Source organism: Trifolium pratense, linkage group LG7, assembly GCF_020283565.1.
Source record: "Trifolium pratense cultivar HEN17-A07 linkage group LG7, ARS_RC_1.1, whole genome shotgun sequence".
Taxonomy (NCBI): Eukaryota; Viridiplantae; Streptophyta; class Magnoliopsida; order Fabales; family Fabaceae; genus Trifolium; species Trifolium pratense.
The window spans coordinates 10,182,341-10,191,700 of NC_060065.1; positions in this window are offsets into that span (position 1 = coordinate 10,182,341).

Sequence of the window (9,360 nt, forward strand, 5' to 3'; positions counted from 1 at the left end):
TTTTTAATCTAATAGCCTTCTTTATTTTAAATTGAAGCATTATTCTCTCGTACTAAATTTTGATTATAAAAAATGAAATGAAGAACTTTAGGAAAGATTAAGCAACAGTTGGAGCAATTGATTATAACTAAAAAGAAAGTGAAAAACTAGATTATTGATTATACTAGTTTGTCATGGATCTCACTTAATTCATCTTCCTTATTAATTAAGCAAATTAAGCATTAGCTTTTATTAATAATGACAAAAATATTTCACTGAAGATACTCATAAGAACCAACTAGGAAAGGCCTCTTTTTGTTGTACTCTGTTGTTAGAATATAAAGTGAAATATTTTGGATTTGGACCTTCCTTTTTATGTCGACGCTAGCCCATTTGCTCTTGTTACGTCCATCACATATAGAGTTTTTCAACCAAAAATTTGGAACACAATGATGACTAATCCAATATGATAGTAATCGATGTGTCTTTTTCTTACATATGATGCAAGTTAAAAAGGTTATATATAGTGCGCATATATATATATTTTTAGATGGATATCCGAGATCATACTTACTACATACAGATGATGCCAAACCTTTTTTTAAAAAATAAAATAAATTAAATGCATGAAATGCATTAATCTGTAATGGTAAAAATATCAAAATTGTTAAGTTGAACACTTTAAATTGAGTTCGAACTCTATCTCCTCTACTTATGTACGTGAGTTTTTAATAATTATTATCATTTCGTTTATCTATAAAATAAATGTATGAATCTCACATAAAGTAAGGTAGGCCAATGACTTTGGTGATGAAGGAAAGAACAAAGAGGCGGACTCATGATCAAGAAATAGTACTCATAATATTTGTTTATATGTTTGTCAAACAAAAAAATTAATATCATGTTTTATATATAAAAAATGATAATATCATGTGTTGGTGACATTATTTTCCAAATTTCAAATATATCACCTTCTAAAATATTATTGTTGAATTATCTTCCTCTAAAAAAATAATAAAGAAAATAATACCAAAGCATCATTTCGCACTTAATGATCATGTCTTTCTGTTTTGACCGCAAACTCCATAAATGAAAATATGAATTACATAAGTCATGAATGTTTATGAGTGATATTCTTTTCAATACAAGCCACAAGGTTTTATAAAGTCTAAATTATTATTCTATAGAATGGACATAATTCAACAAAATTTATTTCACCAGTTTTACTCCTATCCCATATACGTAGTTATTAGGTATATGTAGAATCAAAGGTATTGGTTTTTTTATTAAGGACACATAAAAACAAAAATTACTAATGTCATTTGAGGATGAATAATCTAACTAATATAAAAGATTTTTTTCTATACTATCCCTTGATAATTTAAAAATATTTACTTTTTTTTTGACAAATTAAAAATATTTACTTAACAACTAATAAGAACAAATCACATGTATGTATAAATTTATTAAAAATTAGTTATGAATATCACATAAATATTTTCTAGCTTGTTCTTATTAGTTGTAAATATCTCAAAATTATTAAGTGATAGTATAGACCTCGCCAACTTAAATTTGTGACAAGTCAACCATGATGATGCACGAAGCTATTGAACAGTCTTAAACTGAATAAAATAACATGTATAAATATATTTTGTTTACTTTCATAATGATAATACTAGTATATGCGTGCTTGTCATATGACATATTTATAACCAACATTTTAAACAAGGAGTCTTTTAACATTTAATTATACGCTCTTGACTTTCGAATTTTATTTTATTTGTTTAGGCAAAAGTATTTAAAAAGATAAGATTTCAAGGACAAATTGTACTAAACAATAGCTAAAAGAATGGTCTATATGCACAATAGAGATAAAAACTAGTATTATCACAAGTTATTTTTTTTTTTTTGGTAGAATTTATCACAAGTTATTTATCAACACCTAATGTTGACTATTTCAACAACAATAATTGAGAACATAATTGCTAGTCAAAAAAATAATTGAGGATATAATTTTAATTAGTTAAATAAATAGCCTAAATAATGTACTAGTACGTACATTAAGTAAGTGCACAGCTAATCTATAAATATATTTTCATTTAGGGTCTGTTTGGTTCGGGGGTTTTGGAGGGGAGGGGAGGTGAAGTGATATTTTCAATTTTTTATGTTTGGTTCAATTTTTTATGAGGGGAGGTGAGGGGAGGGGAGGGATTCAAAACACATTTTAGACCACTTTTTGTTTCCCCCCAAATTGGGGGGATTTGGAGGGGAGGGGAGGCATTAAATGTTATTACAATTTTAATTATGTTGACATAATTATCCTTATATTTATTTTTAAATACCAAAATCATCCTTACTTGCATTTTTAATGTTGCTAATTTGCTATTTTTTTGTGTAAAAAAAAAAACTTGCTACTTTTTTATTATAAAAAGAGAACTTGCTATTTGTTTAGGTTTTTGCTTACGTTAATTATTATTCACTCACACAGACATATATAATTTGTTTTCATTTTTTTTTTGATTCGTTGATATTTATTATTTCCACACAATTTTCAACCTGTTGCATCGAATATACAATTTTATTATATAATTGTTTTGCCTACGTTTATATTTTGTTGCATGTGATTAATTTGTTTTATATAACTTTTTGCCTTTGCCTATTACGTTAAAGGTATATATATATATAATTTTTTTTATAAGATTAAATTTTAAATTTTTGTGTGCAGTTTAATTTTTATAAATTATTTATTAGATTCAATCAACCATCAAGATAAAAAAAATTAACATCAACAAATAATTACATTTGTGGAGTTTCGAGTCTATTGAGTTCTTATATTTAAATATTTATAAAGTGAATAATTTTAAAATTCTGATACTCTTATAAATTATAAGGATAAAAAAGTAATTTAATTATATCATCTCTCTCATCCCCTCGTGAACCAAACATATTTTCAATTAAAATCTCTCTCCTCCCTCTCCCCTTCCCTCTTTTGAACCAAACACATCTGCAATTAAATTTTTTCCCTCCCCTCCCCTCTATAAAAATCCCTCCCCTCCCCTTCTACTCTTTTGAACCAAACAGACCCTTAGGTGTACCTGAAATTTTTTGTGTAGGAAAATATATAGAGATAATTAATTATATGGCTGAAAATCAAGAAAAATTATATGGATTAGGTGAATTGACCTAAGCTAGCACTCACACCCCACAACAAGTGTAAATTGTAATTGATACTCTTGACTCTTGAGACATATATGATATGATGAGTGTGACTAAGCACTATATATAACTAAGAAAATGACCTAAAATTTGTATAAAGGATACAACATCACGTCTCTAATCTAAGGTTTTGAGATTGCATCCTATTTTTGTCATCCCGCCCATCTACTTCAAACTATGGACAAGACTTTGTTTCTTTTCTTTTTATGATTCAAAGGTTCAAACGTCATTGCATTGCATTATTATATGTGTACTACTTTATTTAGTTGTCTATTTTTAAATATGGTTTAATTAGTAAAATGGTCCCTTAAAGATATTTTTGATTTCACATTGGTTTCATAAAAAAAAAGGTCTGAATAGGTCCCTTAAAGAAGAAAAAAAAGGTCCGAATAGGTCCCTTAAAGACATATGCGTTAATCAGTTTGGTCCTATTCGAACCTTTTTTTAAGGACCAAACTGATTAACGGAGATGTTTTTAAAAGACCTATTCGGACTTTTTTTTTTCTTTAAAGGACTTATTCGGACCTTTTTTTCTTTAAGGGACCAATCTAAAACCAAAAATATCTTTAAGGGACCATTTTACTAATTAAGCATTTAAATATTCATTAGCATTAGCAAGTCAATGCAGACAGCTTCCTTGTTTCAAGTGAACATAACATTAACACATACAAGGCTCCGTCTAGGGTGGACCTGGATTTATATATTGAACATAGCATAACACATTAATACGTACGATTTTTATAGGATGGTTTAGATGTTCTCAAAGAACTAATAATAGACTCGTGCTATCGCACGAGTCGGAACGTTACGCCGATATTTTTTTAAGTTATATTTTGTTAATTAAAAAAATAAAATATTGCACTAACAAGTCATTTGAAAAAAAGCAGAAGACTTTCATTAATATTTAATGATTTATTTAGTATATATAATAGCAATTTTGAGATTTTTATAAGTTATAATTTATCCCGTATGCGATAGCATATTTTTTACCAATGTATATATTTTTTCGTATTTGAATCCGTATCATATTTTGTCCCGCGTATGATTTAATTAATATATATGATAATTATTTTGAATTTTTTATCAGTTATAATTTGTCCGGTATCTGATAGCATATTTTATTCAGTTTTTTATTTTTTTTTGGTACAACAGTGTTTGATTTATTTAGTACATTATAATTATTTAAGTATAGATTAATGTAAATTTTGATATTAAAGTTATCTCATATATGGTAGTTAAAATTTATGTCAGTTATAACTTATTTCGTATAAAATAGTTTTTTTGAAAAAAAAATAGTTAAAATTTGTCTTACATATGATAATTTTTTTGAAATATTTATCAATGACAACGATAGTTTAAACCTTATATGATAGTTAAAATTTATGTAAGTTATGACTTATATACATATAATTCATGAAATTTGTTATTCAAATTTCAAATTGTTCTTTGGTGGGAAAATAAAGAGTTGAATATGAGTATGACATATTGGGTAAGTGTATGACAAAATTGAAAAGATGATAATGACATGTGACAATTACATTTAATATTTGGCATAAAAAATGACTTGGTTGACTTGGTTTCAAAAGCAACCAAATTAGTTTCCATGTAACCATGGCTTGCCAAAAAGCAATTTTTTCTCTCACAAGTTTACAAAATGGCTTGGTTGGCTCACAATATGGCCCGGTTTGCAGCAATATTAGTTTGGTTTCACAAATTTTGGACATCAAATACTCTTACTTTAGACGCATGACAACATTTGAAGCAAGATTATTTGTGAGTTTTACAGAACAATCAACTTTCTTATATAGATTAGATTTTATATTAAATAAAAAAAATTGTTTTCAAATATAAACCATCTTATCATGATCGGACGCTTTTAAATAGCTGACTGCAAACCGACACGATTCAATTTCGTCTAGGGTGTCTGAGCGGCAAACATGCATCTCAACCTATCAAATGTGTCTATAACTACTATTTAAGTTGTATTTACGCATGTGCAAGAAATAATTTGCCGATTTAAACCACTAAAAATGAGTTGATGTAAATTACGAAACATCTTATATAAATTATAATATTTTCTTTGTATTTATGCTAAGCTATTAATTGATGACTATATTTGGGGTAATTAGGACAAAGTTGTGTATTTTTTATTAATCTTTCTTTACTTTTATTAAGCTATAACTACGTCAGCCTATATGGAATTTGAGTAGGATTGAATATGTTGTGCCATAATTTGCCAACTTTTTCTGTTTTGGCAGGATTATCAGAACAAAATGCCCTTTCCATTCGGAGTATAAGATTTCAATAATGCGAACTAAAAACATAGGGCTAGCAAGCTGTTTTATTTTAGTTATTTTGGCTTTTGATAGGGACCATATAAAGGACTACTTATGCACATGGTTGCAAATTCACAAGCAAATAAATAAGCAAATTCACATGGCTTTTATCTCATGTATTACTACTCAAACTCTTCGTCACAGAATCAAATCTAATGTTTTTTTTATATATAAAGGCTAGTGTAGTGCAAAGATATCAGTTGTAGAAACTTGATATTCCAACTATGTTGGCACCCCAAGCACCACCAATCATTTGCAGCACCACACATAAAACGGCTTTGTTGGATGATCAATTTTAAAATTAATACTTGAACCGAGTTTGTTTATGTAAAAATCCTAATAAATTTTCAATAATTTGAATCTTACCCTCCTATACAAGAAAGTATTACCTTAAAAAAGGTGTAAAAGGAATCATGTCATGTGCCCACCAAACAACATTTCTCGAACTACAACATATTATATTTTAACATCGACGGAGAAAGTTATTTTAACGGTGCAATGTACTCATGCAAAAGAAAGACCTATATGTTGTGTAGTTTCATAATGGATCTGCCTTGGTGTGTGAACAGAACATATACTATAGTATTTCATTTTTAAATACCACTTTCTTACCTTTCACTAGTGACTTTCAAAGCGGAACAGGACTTAACGCTGTTCAAAAAGGTGCAGTTTTCACACAGTTTTAGATCAGAACCGTCTGATCTAAAACATGTGGCTGATATTGTTTTAATATATAAAACTGTGTTTTAAATCATAACCGTCTGATCTGTAATGAATGACTGCGATCTGTTACTGCGTGAAACTGCGTTAAAATCCAACATCAGGAAATCCGGATCCTTTCAAAGCAACCTTTTTATCTATTTTTCTTATGGTAACATTTTTATAATCTTTTATTACATTTTGGAAATCACTAAAGAATAATCTACTAAGAATTTGTTTAGATTGTAAAAACTATAATTTGTCTAAGTAAAACTTATTAACCAATTGAACTCGTTGAATTCTACTTAAACCATGACACAAAAAAGTAAGAGTGTGAAAATTTACTACATACGGCCAAGACAAAGAAAATATTTTGCATAGAGCTTCAATCTAAAGTGCTTAAAAGAAGAGTTGAATTGGACACAAAGTACTCTTTGACCTATATATAAGAAGTCAATAAGTATAGACAAAACAACTCTGCACAAGTACAAACTGTTGTACTCATTCATCAATTAATGTCTTTTGAATGTACTGATCTGATTTTATAACTGAATAATGAATGGCTGGAATAAATATCTGAGAGTAGTACTAGTAGTATGCTCCATATAATATATGCATCACATTAATCTATAAGGAGATTATAATAAAGACTAGATGAGAAATTGTTACTAGTATAAACTATAATTTAATTATGTTTAAAGTATTGATTTGAATTCCACTGATGTGGAGGAAAAATAGTGTGCATAAATGACACTTAACGTGACAAATCAGAACGGATAGATATCACAAGTATTATGTTTTGGATTAATGTGATGTAGATGTGATAAGTATTATGTTTCTGATTAATGTGATGTGATAGAAAACAAAGATATTAAGTTTAAACCAATCATTTCTTGGTTTGATGGCTATTGACGCTGAAGTACCACGGTTCAATGCTTCGTAATTGCGATTTGGAGGAAATTGAAACCACTTGATGTCAGAATTGACCCCCAAACCAGATTAGACGATCTATTGATGGTGAAAAAAGGAAGAAAAAAAATAGAAAGTATTAGATGTCTATATTAAAAATAATGATAGTTCGATCTCCGCAACTGCGATCGAAAGGGAGCTGAAACAATTTGATGCCAGAATAACTGACACCTGAAGCAGGTGGTGAATGCCAAAATAAATGAATAAATAATGATAGGTGGTTTTGGAAACTAATTAATACAAACAAAATTATTTGATATTCAAATTCAAATATAAAACATATGGAGATGATTAACTTATCCATTCAAATTTTGGTGGGATTGCTAATATCCAAGCATAGTTTGTATGATTATTTAAATTATTGTCAAAAAAATGTTTGCATGATTATGTGCTAGTATGCATTAGTTAACGAATTACTAGTAAATAATTGCAATACTCCAAAAACAAAATACATAAAATAAGTGGAAACATTAATTAGGAGACAATGACACCAGGAAATGTTGGAGCAATATGCATAATGAATGCAAACCAGACATGCTTCCCGCTCACAACTTCACTTCTAATAAACAATTGGTTTAAACTAAATTAAGTGGCGGCTAATGAGCTTCATCAAAATATAAATCGTTCATGAGAATCTGAGATCATGCAAACGTTTTTAAAATAATCTGAGTTCGAACTCCAAATTACCATTATCCTCTTTCGCCGAGAACTGAAGGATTAACACACAAAAAATTGATTTTAAAATAGATAGTGGGTAGTTTTTAAAATTGCTACAAAAACCATTGAAAATATTAATTTCAAGACTTGTTTACTACATCCAAAAATAGAATTATACACTGAATGATTATTGCTTTGTTGAAAAAAAAACACAAGTACACAAACACCAAATGACACTGGCCTAATAGAACTATAGAAGCACGATAGGTTATCAAATAGAGAAAAATGTATGCATATGTGATCCTTATTGAGAGATTTATATATCAATAAATTATATTGCACTATTAATATTTAATGTTGAATAATAAATTGGTTCAATTGAAAAGAAGTTTGACTTCTTAAACAAGTGATCTTGAATTTTTTTACTGTATATAAGGAAAATTCGGTTGGAGAAGACAATTCACTTTGTATACTCACGACGAGTTATCAAACAGATACTAATCGATGTTAAATAGCGGTAAAAAATTTATATCTATAATATAATAACCAAAAAATAAATATCGAAAACGATTGTTTTCGACCGGATCAGAAAGATAAGCTTGGACCAAAAAATAATCTCAAGCTATATACTAACCCACCCTTTCCTTGTTGGACTTTTGTGAGTTGCATGTGGAATCATTGAACAAAGAATTATAGGAGAGATTTGAATCCCCACTCCCCAGTGATAAGATACGAAGTGAAAGTGAAACTACTACGGACATGGAAATTGAAATAAATAATCTGACATGTCCTTAAATATGAAAATTAGCCAAAAGAAATGAAAATAAGTAAATTATTGGCTTTATAGAATGGTTGAAGTTTGAGATTGTAGATCTAGCATGCTAGAAAAGTCATACTCTTTTTCCTTTTATATTTTGTGAAAAAGGATAAAGATCTTACCCACCCTACATCATGTGCCTTCTGTTTATACAAATTAATAATGATAATAATAACAATGGAAAGAGAAATCCTGTCATTGTCCTACTCCTACATGAGTAGAGCATCACATGGAAATTCTTAATACAATTTTACAAACATAATCATATATAACATCATACATTTGTTTCCTTCTCTTTCAATTTTATTCCATCTAAGTAATGGGGTTTGTCTCATGATCATGTCTTTGATCAACATAATCAAAGTATAGTATGGGTCACAATGCATATTGCACACTGCACAGTCATTATATTCCCTTTGCATTTAAGGGGTCAATCTTTACATGCATATGCATATGTTTTTTCACATAATATCTTTTCCTGTTTTGATTAACATTGATAACGTTATACAGGAATCTTTCTTCAATGTATCTTTCCTTTCAAGGTTGTTTGCTTGTGACTTGTGAGAATGTTTGTTTTTCTTATCATACAAACACATGATATCATTAAAGTCTAAAGAACACTCCCAACTTTTTTACACATGACATTGTATAGGACATGTAAAATAAATAAAAGTATCAAGAAAGAAA